Source organism: Cnephaeus nilssonii (assembly GCF_951640355.1).
Source record: "Cnephaeus nilssonii genome assembly, chromosome: 11".
Classification (NCBI taxonomy): Eukaryota; Metazoa; Chordata; class Mammalia; order Chiroptera; family Vespertilionidae; genus Cnephaeus; species Cnephaeus nilssonii.
Window position 1 is genome coordinate 82810974 of NC_137082.1, and position 14086 is coordinate 82825059.

At 43.2% G+C, this 14086-nt stretch overlaps 1 protein-coding gene and 1 long non-coding RNA gene across 4 annotated transcripts in view; one reads left to right on the plus strand and one right to left on the minus strand.

Moving 5' to 3' along the window:
- SMAD2 (SMAD family member 2) overlaps positions 1 to 11419 on the minus strand; it is a 72439-nt gene extending 61020 nt beyond the window's left edge. Inside the window, exons 1-2 of one of the 3 annotated variants that reach the window (XM_079783700.1) lie at positions 11286 to 11419; positions 10867 to 10950 (exon numbers count right to left, since the gene is read on the minus strand). The gene's annotated coding sequence lies outside the window, so the exon portion shown is untranslated. Of the gene's footprint in view, positions 1 to 10866; positions 10951 to 11230; positions 11256 to 11285 lie in introns of those variants that run through there. The other 2 variants (XM_079783701.1, XM_079783702.1) reach the window with 2 other exon arrangements.
- A 337-nt stretch (positions 11420 to 11756) lies between these two features.
- On the plus strand, positions 11757 to 13707 carry LOC307106913. Its single transcript, XR_013814156.1, has 3 exons — positions 11757 to 12121; positions 12313 to 12477; positions 12866 to 13707. It is a non-coding gene; the product is annotated as an uncharacterized lncRNA (long non-coding RNA).
- Positions 13708 to 14086: the final 379 nt, after the last annotated feature.

Below are 14086 nucleotides of genomic sequence, written 5' to 3' on the forward strand. Positions count from 1 at the left end.
AGCAATGCCTTCATAACTCCGGGAAAAAAAATTATTTCCAACCCAGAATTCTATTTCCTAGGGTAAAATGAAGGTATTATTTTTGGACGTGCAACATGACCAAATATTTACCCCACATACACAAGAAAAGTCCTGAAGAATATTTCATCAAAAGGAGGGAGCACAAAACAAGAGTATGAGATTTAACAAAGGAGTGAAGTGAAGAGGGATCCAGATTGACTGCTGTGTACGAAGTGTAGAGAGGCAACCAGTGCAAATTGGAGCAGGTTCAAAAACATGAAGCCAAGAGTAATGCTGGGTTTCTCCCTGAAGTTAACATACATCTTAAAAGACAATGGAAGTAAAAAAAAAAAAAAAAACGACAATGGAAGCATGACTTTCACTAATGAGGCCAACAATGATCATGGTAATGGTTGAGAGTAAATAATCCTATATAATAAAAGCCTAATACGCTAAGTCTCTGGTCGTCCAATCAGCCGTTCAACCAATCAAAGCACAATATGCTAATGATATGCTAAGGCCACTCAACCACTTACTATGATGTGCACTGACCACCAGGGGGCAGACAGTCGACAGGTTGACCAGTCGCTATGATGTGCACTGACCACCAGGGGGCAGATGCTACGACCAGTAGGTTAGCTTGCTGCTGGGGTCTGGCCAATCAGGACTGAGCAAGATGGGCTGGACATGCCCTGGAGCCCTCCTGCGGTCCCTCCCTGGCCCTGATTGTGCACTGGTGGGGTCCCTCGGCCTGGCCTGTGCCCTCTCGCAATCCAGGACCCCCTCAGGGGATGTTGGAGAGCTGGTTTCAGCCAAATCCTGCAGGCCAGGCCGAGAGACCCCACTGGTGCAAGAATTCGTGCACCAGGCCTCTAGTAAAACAATAAAGAATAGCCTGGTACCTCTCTCTCCTATTAAAAAAATTTTTTTTCATTGATTTCAGAGGAAGGGAGAAATAGAGAGATAGAAACATCAATGATGAGAGAGAATCATTGGCCGGCTGCCTCCTGCACGCCCCACATTGGGGATCGAGCCCGCAACCAGAGCATGTGCCCTGACCAGGAATCGAACAGTGACCTCCTGGTTCACAGGTTGACACTCAACCACAGAGCCATGCAGCCAGGCTGGTACCTCTCTTTTAACCACACCCTAGCAAGAGATTTCTGATCCCACAGATTGCAATGCAAAAGGAAATCCTGACTAGAGGAATTCCCATATATTAATACACATTTATATATGTATGAATGTATTTCTTTGGACCAATGCTGTCCAACAGAAATAGGATGCAAACCACATATATAATTATAAATTTTCTATTAGCCACATTTTAAAAGTAGAGTAAAAAATAGGTAAAATTGTTTTAATAATGTTATTCATTCACCCCAATATACCAAAATTATCATTTTAATGTCAAATCGGTATTAAAAACAGAGATAGTTTACATTCTCTTTTATAGACTAAGTATTATACTTGCAGCCCATCTCAATTTGGACTAGCTACATTTCAAGTGTTCAATAGTCACATTTGTCTAATGGCTAGATAGCAGTAACAGTGGTTACATTCTGGAAAGTATATTAGGTAGCAGGATGCAGATGATCTGAGGAAGACTTACTTTTCATTATTTATTAATTTGTTCCTTTTGAACTTTGTACTATGTGCATGTATTACCTATTTTAAAAAATGAACACATTCCCTAAATAAGTATACAAATGTAAATATCCTACTTCTGGAAATCTATTTTATGTATGTGTATAATGACGAATAAACAGTTATTTGCTGCAGCACTATTTTTAATACCACAAGACTGGAAATAACCTAAGTGTCCATCAATAGAAGACTGATGAAATACTAGTATACTATAGACACTCACACAAAAATACTGTGCAATCAAAAGAAAAAGTAAAAAGTATGAACATAAAATAATCTACAAGATGCATTATTAAGTAACATACATATACGGCCACTTATACTAAAAGCTAGCATACGGACAAAGTTGCTCGGACATGCATAAAATCTCTGGAATAATTCACAAAAACCTAGTAATGCTACTTGTGTTTGAAAAGGCAACTGAGTGGCAAGTGGCAGGCTGACAGACTTTTCAATATATATATATATATCCTTTGGACCTTTTGAATTTCGCATTACAATCCTATATATGCAAATTGTCCCCTCAACCAGGAGTTCGACCAGGGGGCGGGGCCGGCCAGCCAACTGCCTGAGGCACCTCCCCACTTTTGGACCCACCCCCGGTTGGCCCCCTCCACCCCAAAGGTGGTGCCAGACAGCCAACTGCCCACGGCCCCTCCCCTGGCCAGCCCTGCCCCAACTGGCCCTGATAGGGTGGGCCGGCCGGACCCCACCCATGCACGAATTCGTGCACCGGGCCTCTAGTAATATATACTTGTAAAAAACAAAAACAAAAACAAAACACCCACTCTTTACAATTAGTTGGTATCTTGCTTTTTATTGACCCTGCTTGCCTTCATGTAATGTTTAAAGTCCATCTATAAAGACTAGCATTTTTCTAGTTCCTCCATAGAGAGTTTGAGGCTTTTTTCCCAGCAGAGGCCATAGATGTTTCAATGACATCAGAACAGTTTTTACATAAATATATATTTTAGCATACAGTTCTTAGAGTTTTGTTTCCCTTCCCTGAATGGCATTACAACCCCATCCCCTGCTACTGAATTCTTTATCTAGTAATTTCCCTAAGACCACCTTTTCCTGAACACTGACTTTTCTAAGTTTCTTGTTCTTGAGGACTTTTCTTTCCCTCTCAAGATCAGACATATATAAAAGAAAACAAGTCTGACATTTTATCCAACATTTATAGCTGGAGAAAAGAGCCTAATCTGTGTCTGTTCTAGTATGCCTGTGTGATTTTAAGAAATCTAGAGTATAGTCAATAATGGCAGAGACTGAAGAAAGTAGTATGATAACTGAGAAAAGGCTGCTAAACTTGGCAGTTCAGAATTCACTGATGACTTCCGAAAGGGCAGTATGGACAGTGTGAAGGAGAATATGAAAAAAGAATGGCAAAAAACATTACACAAAGTCCAAGTCTAGAAAAAAGGAAGTGATTAAGTATAGAAAGCAAATATAATTTCAAATATCTTCAAACTGCAAATACAAAATATTCCCAAAATACCTATATGAATTTTTACTTCAAGAGAAAAATCAAGTTAGATAGTGCAACATAAAACACTTGAAATGTGATGGTTCTGCCTTCATAAAGAACATCGAAAATCCCACCAGAATAGTATAAAATCATTATTAGATTTTTGGCAATCCATAAACATGTTATCATACAAGGTAGAGAAAAAAGATTACTTATGATCTGGATTTTTACAACTTTTTTAGTCAAAGAAATCAGTACAATAGAAAGGATTAAAAAAATAAAAATAATTAAAAGCCATTTTTAGAAAAAAAATAGGTTTCTCCATTTTCACTATAACTATACTTTTTCCAAAGTTATAAGTTAGTAAGGAAACACACTGCCAATTGGAAATCTAAGTTGGCCCTGTGGAGAACGATGGCTAACATGTCCTTTAAACAAAAGCAAATAGAAAAATTCATGTGTTCAAGAAACTAGAAACACCCATCAGAAAGGATATATGCACCCCTATGTATATCAGCACAATTCACCATAGCTAAGATTTGGAAACAGCCCAAATGCCCATCAGCAGATGAGTGGATTAGAAAACTATGGTACATCTACACAATGGAATACTACGCTGCTATAAAAAAGAAGGAATTCTTACCATTTGCAGCAGCATGGATGGAACTGGAGAGCATTATACTAAGTGAAATAAACCAGGCAATGAAAGAAAAATACCACATGATCTCACTCATTTATAAAAAATAAAAAACATTTTAACCTGATGAACAAAAAGATAGATGCAGAGGCAGTCAAGTATCGAACAGACTGTCAAATTACAGCGGGAAGGCTGGGGAGTGTTGGGGAGGGGGGGAAAGAGATCAACCGAAGGAATTGTATGCATGCATATAAGCACAACCAATGGACACAAGACACTGGGGGGATGGGATGAGGGCATGCGACAGGGGATAGGGGAGGTTGTGGGAAGGTCAATGGGGAAGAAAAAAGGAGATATATTATGTACTACTATTTGTAATACTTTAAACAATAAAATAAAATTAAAATTAAATTTTAAAAAAATATAAAAAAATCATGTGTTCAATTTTGTGAGCTGCTAAATCTAATGTTAGAGCTTGAATTTAATCCTAAAATTGGTCTTGGTTCAGTGAAAGCCATATTATATAGGCACTGCTGGGGAAGGAAACTACCTGTTTTTTAGTTGAGTTATATTCCTTTCACCTTTCATGAATTTAGAGTTCTACAATCAGCTTGTAAACATAAATTTACATACTGGTTTATCATTCCCAAATTATAAAAAGTCATCCATCAGACTACACAGGCCCAGACTCAAATTGCACGAATATTCAGTACTCCAACTGACCTTCAAATTCCTAGGTCTGTCTTGACCCTCTGCTGAGCAGCAATTTATACCCAGGTCAAGTGTATACAGTTCTCAAGGTGTAAAAGTGCAATCAAAACAAAGTCTAATAGCACTGCCCAAAAGAACCTTCTATTAGATTAAAATTAATTATAGTTAAATTAACATTCATTTCCTCGGTCACAGTTGCCTTATTTCAAGTGCTAAATAGCCACATTTGGCCAATGGCTACCATATTGGACAATGCAGCAGGTGTATAGCAAACATTTTTCCTTAAGATCTATTATTCCTCAGTGGAGTTTCCAACGGATAAGAATGACAGGAAAACTAAGCAGCCAGGGTTTCAGCACCCATCTATTCCCCTTATATTTTGAAATTCTGCATGTTTGTTTGCTTTTTTAATGAGCCTGACAGATGCTGTTGTGTGCATAAGTGTGTGTGTGCTCTAAGTTTGAAAATTAGTGATATAGAGCAGAAATGGTCAATACACAAACCTCAGGCCAAAGCTGAACCCTCCTCATACTTAAAACAATTTATAAAGAAAATTTTAACTAGCCAGTTTACATGAACTATCTACCTGTCTATGAAGTAAAACTTGGAGGAAGGAGAGGGGAAACTTGGTCTAAACTTGGAAAATTTGCATTCACTGCCACAGATAAAGCATCTTCAGTAAAAAAAAAAAAAAAAAAGTTTCCACAGTTCAGTCAAATCAAGGGAGAAAGAAAGCTCATTGGCCCAGTTTCCACTACACCAGTGGTTGGCAAACTGCGGCTCGAGAGCCGTGGTTTGCCACTCTATTGACTAATGAGTTTGCTGACCACTGCACTACCCCATTTATCAGGAGTTCATTCTGTGAACTTTGCAAATCAGATTCCCCATTTCACATTTTGTAATGAAGGATGCAATTAAGAAGGAGCATTTACTAGTATTTCCTTAATATTTACAATACCTTAACCATTCTCTGTAGAATTTTTGGAAGAAGCTAAAGCAGCATATGTGAATGTAATTTAAACAAAGGCAAATTACAAGATCACAGATTTACTATACTACTACCTCAGGTCAATTCTTTTTTTAATTAAAGTCTAGAACTTCTAGTGGCTCCTCCAAAATTATTCATCCTTACTGAGTACTTTGAACATGAAACTATACCCTCCCCCCCTAAAAGGGAAGGGAGATAGAGGTAGGACACTGTACATTATTAAAGAAAATGTAGCTTTCAAGTGCAAACTGGACATGTGTGCTGAATGGATTGCAACTAAAGTCTACACTCACTTTCATTGCTCTAGTCTTGAGGCCAAAGTATTCCAGATTTTGAAAAATTTCAGAACTATCTGGAAAAATTAGTAACAATTTCATAGTAAACTCGCACATTTTAGTAAGAATAAAATCATTAGGATTTCTGTTCTCTTGAAAGTATAAACCTAAAGATCTAATTTACTGGACATCTGTCCTATTAGTGTGGCTGTTACATCTGAAAAGAACCCATTGAGCTAAAGGAGAACCACTCATGCTCTAGAACAGGCGTCCTCAAACTACGGCCCGCGGGCCACATGCAGGTGTTTTTGCCGTTTTGCTTTTTACTTCAAAATAAGATATGTGCAGTGTGCATAGGAATTTGTTCATAGTTTTTTTTAAACTATAGTCCGGCCCTCCAACGGTCTGAGGGACAGTGAACTGGCCCCCTGTTTAAAAAGTTTGAGGACCCCTGCTCTAGAATGTAAGACAAGTAGGTAAGTCACAGAATTACCCTAATCATTCTGGCTATCTGGCCAAGCCAGGGGCAGTGTCTAAATCTACCTGGCTGGGCAAAATTATATTCTCCATACATGAAATTACTGAAATTTAAGCTGAAAGCTATTCATGAGATATATATATATCCAGAATCAGCATTGAAATATATCCTAACTGAATACATCACAATTATACCATCTAGAGAAATGATCAAAATTGATGAAAGGCAAGCAATAAGCCTCTAACTGTGCATTTTTTAAAACGAAAAAGACTGGATTACTTTTGTACTACTAGCTAAAAATACAAAATCCTGTTATTTTTTTTTTTAAGAAAGTCAAGGCTATATATTACAAACATTACCAATTAGTATTTGGTGGAGTAGATTGTTTATAAAGTAACTCTGAGATAGAAAGGAGGAGGATCCAAAAAAAAATTATCAAAGCTAATACTGGGTAGAAGTCACATGTAAAAGGAAAGAAGCCCTCAACAGACAGACTAGCCTAGCTACTGTCCACGTTAGTTTGGTCCTGGAAATCTCTAGCACACTATCTCAAAGCCTGAATGAAAAGTTTTACATGACATCCTTATAGATGACAAAAAGAATAACTTACTCTGAAGAAAGGTTTGGTATGGGGTGCTAAGCCATTTAAATCACATTTCTTTACTAGTAGCTTAGCATGAAAGGCTTTTTATTAGCCTGTAACATGGCACACTGAATGGCAAACCAAATGAAAAACACTAGCAGGTACTGTGCTTGCAAGTACTGTGCTTTTTCCATGAAATAAGTCATTCCATATAGTACAATGCTTTACCCCTTTAAGAAGAACTGTTAATCATCCTGAATGACAATCTAAAGTATATTATGTAGATTACTGCACTCTCATAAAGAGTTCCCCAAACATGACTTAAGCTAATTGATGAACATGCATTACTACACTTTCAGGTCTGGTCCTGCACTGAATGGTCCCAGACATGCTAGATAGGCTTTGAATATTTGTTTTTGTGTCTTGTAGATTAAGTCTACTGTCTTTACCAGGCTGTTATCTGTTTTTTCTTAGAACAGTGGGCAACAGTTCCCCATCCTCCCACCCCCGCCCCCCACCACACTCTCCTTAACCTCCCACATTACTCACAATCTACTTCTTTCTAATCTATTGTGGTCTTAGAAGCCAGATAGCTTTCCTTGCTAGAAATATCTGAAATAAATGCCAACAGATAAATGCCAACAGGTTCTGATTAAGGGTCTCAATGGCTCTCCTGTGACTAAAGCTTTAAGATATATGGACTTGGACAATTTGAGTACCCCAGGTCTTCTTTGCTTAGTTTCTGCCTCTCAAGTGCATTTTATAATAGGTCAAAGATAAGAACATAGGCAAATCATTTGGAAAATTATAAAGAAAACAACTGAAAACCACAACTAAAACAGAACAAAAGATCATTTGGGAGGACGCTTATGTCTGAGGCAATGTTCTAGGAACTTTCATCATGATCATTTAATCCTTATAATAATCATAAGAGGTAGCTGTTACCTCCATTTTCAGTTAGAAAACCAAGGCTCGGGAATTAGTAAATTGCCTCAGATAGTAACTGAGAAACCAACTACTAGCTTAGCTCTCTCTCTCCAAAACCCATGGCCTTCCCACTACATGATATTGCAGCCCAATCCTTATTCTTGGATTAGCTAATTGTCTTTACACTTTAATTCTGATGCTTTTATTGGAACCAGACCCATTCAAGTTTGCTTTCTTTCCCTAACCAGTTTCTATAACTAAAGAACAAACAAACAAATGAATAAACAAACTAAGGCCAAATTAAGCCTAACTCTACAAGTGTTCATCTGCTCAGAAACATTTATATGTTTGTAAAAGTTCGGCCATATCTTCAGTTTGTATGGAGTGTGCAAAAATGGTGATGTTTCCACCCCCCATACACTGACAGTTCCCAGTGACAATGCGTTAACACTTGACATCTTCTTTAATGCTGTCCTCTATATTACAGAAAGCACTGCAAGCATATTTAGAAATTGGCTCAGTAATGCATTACATGCTCCCTCAATTTGCAATAACATTATTTTCTTACTCTAAACACTGGAGGACAGGGCAAGAGATATGAGGAACTTCTTTTCTAATTCCACCAAGGAACAAGGATAATATACTTGTTCGCTGTTAGGTATTTTACTGCCTAGTCCAGGGCCTGGCACACATCAAAGACTATTTGTTTAATAAATGTATAACGGCACTCTTCTGAATGGGGTTTTGAAATCATCTTCTTTCACATCTTCTGACATACCCTTGCAATACTTAGTGGAAAACATCTTTCCTCTTACAGAAACTAAGAGCTTAAAAATGGCTCTCCTACTTCCATCAAAGACAAGGAATCTAAGACATACATGCCCCTCTCTACCCTATAAAAATGACTCTTGTCCCAAGAATATGAATAAACCTCCATCTGCCAAACTGCATACAGCTTTTAGATGCATTATAAATACACCTGTATAACAAAGCTGCTACAAACAGTCTTTGCAGTCCTAAAATATAAAACCAGCAGAATCAAAACCAAACAAAAAAAGCATTCAGACCTTTATAAAAAGACACAACTGAAAATATTTGCAAAATGTAAAAACTCAACAGGTCTATGATCAGCAGGTTATGCAGCTAAACTGAGTGGTTTTCATCCCCAATGTAAAGTAATGAGATTATAGCAATATAATTCTAATAGTTACAAAATGAAAATGAAAAGGGGATCCTTTGCCATCTTTCGGTAGAAAAATCTTTGTTTCTATTAAAAAGATTTTTGCTGAAATATAAAAAAACCATCCCCAAATTCCTGGTTAAGTGTTAAAACACATACCAAGCCTGACAAACCACAAACAACAGGAAATTACCCTGCACAGTTTCTTACAAGACTATTATTTTATGAATTTACAGACTGTGTAAAGATCTGACCACTTATGAATAGGTACAGGTAAGTTACAAGCTTGAAAAAGCAAACTTTTTTGAACATCTACAATGTTAACTCACTTTAGAAGGTATAGGTATAAAGTATAAAAACAGGGCTCTAAGAGCAATTTCTTACTAAAACAAGCTCGGAAATTGATGTTTCCAATCACATTACATTAATTAAAACTGGCCAATGAACTACTTTAAAGTCAATTAATTGTAATATTAAGGGTGTAAGTGGGTACTCACCTTAAAATGTCCACAAGACTCTAACTATTCTTATTTGCCAACAATAACTAATTTTACGGCAAAAACCAAGGAACTTTAAAATCAGTGTTACTTTCTGAATTGAATAAAAATGTTTGCTAAATGATCTTTTGGTGGAGAAAAGTATATAGATATCCTGGATGGTTTTCTTAAGGCAAATAAGAAAATCCTCACACTGTGGTACACTTACGAAATCCATTTCATATTATTTCTCCCATTTCTGTGTTAATTTGCTTATTTATTTATTCAAATTAAAACTCCTCAAACTTCATTTAACTAATTGATTTACTCTTCTATGTAAGAGAAACACTTTTTAAGGCGGGTCAAAGCTAGAATAACAAATGTATTTGCAGAGTAATAGCCAATTTATTATCTTATTAGGCTCCAATAAAATATCCTTGCAATCAGTGGTACACGTTCAATTCATATGAAATCAGAAGAGGGGAAATGAAAAGGAACTAGGAATATAGCATCATTTAGAATTCTGAAAATAATTCAAATTTCAGGGACCATTTTTTTCAAAAAAAGATGGAATTGGAAGTTTGCGTGATCGTTTACTTATTAACAATTACCTTTCATGTGTCATTTAAAACACCAGAATTTAAAATATTCCAAGCTGTAACAGGCAAGACATGACCGAAGGAAAAATGCTACTTCCAATTTCGTTTACCTGGAGATGGCTGTTTCAAAGGTTTGGATGGCAACAAACCCGGAGTCTGTAGCTAAAAGGGTCCAGAGGAAGGAATAACAACACCAACCTAGGAGCTGTTTTTCCTTTGTTGAGGATCAAAAGGAAACCACTCACCACATCAGGATTCAGTAAGTAAAAGACACCAGGACCCAGCCCAAGGACAGGATCCCCCCAGGAGAGAGAACAAAACAACTAGAGTTGCACATTTTAAAACGAAGTTTGAAATCCGTGAAATCACGGAGCGTGCTTTCTGCAGGCGTGGGAGAACACCCAACAGGCTCCACGCACAGAAACTTTCCCAAGTGAGGGGAGCAGGGCCGCCGGCTCGTGGGGGTGCGAGGACCCCGGGCGCTCCGGAACCCCAAGACGAGGATGGTCAACCAAGGTTACGGGACCAGAAAACAAGTGGAAGCAAAGAACCGCCCGCTCCGAACACGGCTTCCCAGCGAGCCCTGCACCAGAGCGGTCTCCCCGGCTTTGAAAATCAGAACCACAAACGATCAACTGTTGGCGACGGAGGGGAAGGGCCCCCGCGGACCCCGGGCGGGCCGGCGGGCGGGCAGCTCCGGGCGCCGACCCCTTCCTTCTCTTTGGCCTGCCCGGCCCCGCGTCCCCGCACCCCGAGGGCCGAGCGCCCCGCCGCCCCGCCGCCGCCACACCTCAGCACCAGCCCCGGTGGCGAGGCGACGCGGAGCCTCCAGGACCCGAGCCCCACACCAACACACCCCTAGCCCCAGGGGCCCGCCGGGCGCCGCGGCTTTACCTGGACCGAGGCTCCGGGTCCCGCCCCGTCGGAGCCGGGGGTCCGGGACCTTTTGTTCCTTCCTCTTCCGAACGGGATGAGGGGCTGAGAGGGGAGAGGGGAATGGGAGATTGGAGGCGGAACTGAAAACACTCTCGCAGCCGCCCGGCCTCCCGCCCCGCCTCCCCAGCTAGTGCCCGGCCCGCGGCCCCGGCGCGCGGGGAGGGGACGCGGGCCCGGACGCCGCCCGCGAGAAGGAGGGGGTGGGGACGCGCGTCCCGCCGCCGCCGCCGCCGCCCCTCCTCCCCTCAGGCGCGCGCCCGCATCCCTCCAACCCCGGGCCGCCCGGGCGACCGAGCCCTCCCCGCCGCGCCCGCCGGCCCACCTCCGCTTCCGCCCCGCGCCCTCCGCCGCCGGCCGCAGCGGCGCGGCGCACCCACCTCCGGGAGGCTCGCTCGGAGCTCGCTGGCTGCTGGCTGGGAGCTGTTCCTCCGCCGCCGCGGCCGCGCGGTAGACCCGCCTCCCACCCCAGGCCGCGAGCCCCGCCGATTCGCCGGCGCAGCCCCGGGGCTGGCACCCTGCCGCCCGCTGATTGGCGCCCCCGGCCGCCCGTTAGGGCGCGAGGCACGCCGGCCGATCGCAGCCCTCGGCACGCGCGGAAGACAGGACGAGCTGAGGAGGGAAGGCAGGAGGCCGAGCTCCCGAGCAGGGCCGGGGCGCGAGCGGGGCTTCGAGAGTCCCGGCCACTACCTCCCCGCCTCCTTTCTCCCCCGGCCCGCCCTGCCCTCTCGGCCCGACCGGCGGCGCGCGCAACCAATCAGCGCGCGAGGTGCTCGGGGTGTGAGCCGCGCGTCGGGAGCCTCGAATCGGAAGGGAGACGTCGCTCCCTGATTGGTCCCGCCTCCCCCGTAGAGCGTGAGGCGAGGCGAGGCGCGGCCGGGCCGGCGGCGGTGGGCGAGGTGGGGTGGGACGCCCCCGGTTTCGGTCGACTTCGTCTTCGGGGAGCTCCCGGGAGAGGCTGTGGGAAGGGATGCAGGGGAAGCACGGATCCTGCCGCAGTGGGGAAGCAGCCCCGGGATCGCCCGTCCCTCCGCCTCGGCCCTGGGTCCCCTTCTCGGTCTCTCCACCGCCATTGGGTGGGGCCTCGAGGCCGCCGCCTGGCCCACCTTTCCTAATCCAGCCGAGAAGGGGCAAGTGCTCATCCCCTGGGAAGAACCGAGCCCGCCTGGAGGACAGGACGAGCCCGGGGCAGGAGGATGGTTCCGCCGAAGCCGCGGTACTGAATCCACTCCGGGCGCGCCCAGAGGCGAAGGAGCGGGCGAGTGGGCGGGGCCCCCCGTGGTGATAAATGGGGGCGGGGTCCGAGATGTAAATAAGCCCCCAGGGCGGGGATCTGTGGGCCTTAGGGCGGGGGGGGGCGGGGGGGAAGGATGCCAGGTTTAACCAGAATCTTGGTTCTCTCTCCAGTAAAAAATGCAGCTAACCAATGCATGCTGTGGACGACCCTTGTGAAGTCTGAAAAATAAGCCCGATGCCCCTTAATTGCCGGATTCTTTTTCTCTCCATTTCTCCGCTGTTCAGGGGATGTGGGTAGGCCCCCCCAGCATCTGCGCTTCAAGGCCCTAGCTACTGGTAAGCTGCTTGCTGACCAACGCTGGTGGGGGCGTAACGGCACTCGGGTAACTTCGCTTTCACCTTAGGGACACCCAAATCTCTGCTGAAATAGTGAACCCAACTAATCAACCACATCAAGCATTTATTAAGCACTGAGTGCGTTGGGCAGGGAGCACCACAGAACTAAAGTTAGAAAGAAAGTTAGGTCTCACACAGGTAGTTGGTGGCAGAGACAAGGCAGTTTTCTTGGCTCCCTGTTCAGCGCTCAATTTCATGTGCTCCTTCATGAATTTCACGTGGCGACTTAAGCAGGAGAGGGGCACTGACAATGTAGATCAGTCAACAGGAAGTCCCAAATGACCATTCCAAACAGTAAGAGTTCTTGAAGTATATGCTTTCTTTTCAGCTATGAAGGCTTCTCCGAGGAAGGTGTCTTCTGGAGGTACTTGGCCATTCCCTGAGTCTTACAGGTTTTCCAGATGTCCTTTCAGAATCTTCATGTCCACCATCTCCCTCCTCGAACATAGGAGTACTCTTCTCACCGAAAAGTTGTGATGAAGGGCATGAACCCTGGAGATAGGCAAATTGTAGTTTTTAGATCTACTCTGTTCCAAATCTGATCTTCGGCAAGTGGAACTCACCTGCAATGATAGCTATTCAAATGTAGTTGTGTGGTGATTAAATAAAATAATAAATATCACAGGGCTTTGGAGTTCAAAGAAAATCAATAATTGTTAACATTTCTTCCCTTCTGTTGCCTTCATGTATTTATGCTAAGATAAACTTACTCAGCAGAAATTCTTCAAAAGTTGACCTCCAGGGTGTTTTCTTCCATTGTCAGCTTAGAGGTGGCTCTACTCACCTACTTTTTAAAATAGCTTGTGAAAGAGACCCAGGAAGCCAACTGATGGAACTGATCCATGGCCTAAGCCTCTGCTTCCATATCCCAGAGCCACCAGGGAGGATGGATGGTTTAGGCCAGGGCAAAAGCTCTTCAATTTAGAAGTAGGAAGGCTGTTTCTGGTTTTTGGTCCTTCCTGCTGACCCAAGCCAACCATTTTAATATGAAATGGCCTATTAAAAGCTACCCTGGGCCTGGCAGGCATGGCTCAGTGGTTGAGTGTCAACCTAGGAGGTCACATTTCAATTCCGGACAGGACACATGCCAGGTTGCAGGCTTGATCCCCAGTAGGGGGTGTGCAGGAAGCAGCTGGTTAATGATTCTCATCATTGATGTTTCTCTCTCCCTCTCCCTTCCTCTGAAATCAATAAAAATTTATTTTTTTTAAAAAATAAAGCTACCCTGGGTCACAAATATTTTCTCCTATGTGACCAGGGTGTACATTTATTTGAGTATCCATTTGGGTGGTGGGGGATTCCTGAGCTGGCTGGAATTCCAGAAGAATCTGCTATGGGAGTTAGGGTACAATTAAAGAGTACAGTAATTCAGTAGATGATATGCATGAAGTTTAAGACCATCTTCCCAAAGTATCAGACTTTTGAGTCCCTAACTTCCATTCTGGAATTCTTTTAGGATCTGTGAGATTGAAGAAATGGGAGGAGGGGCAATCTGGCTACCAATGCAGTACCCATAGGGTTTTGAAATGGGAACATGCCTACTATCCCC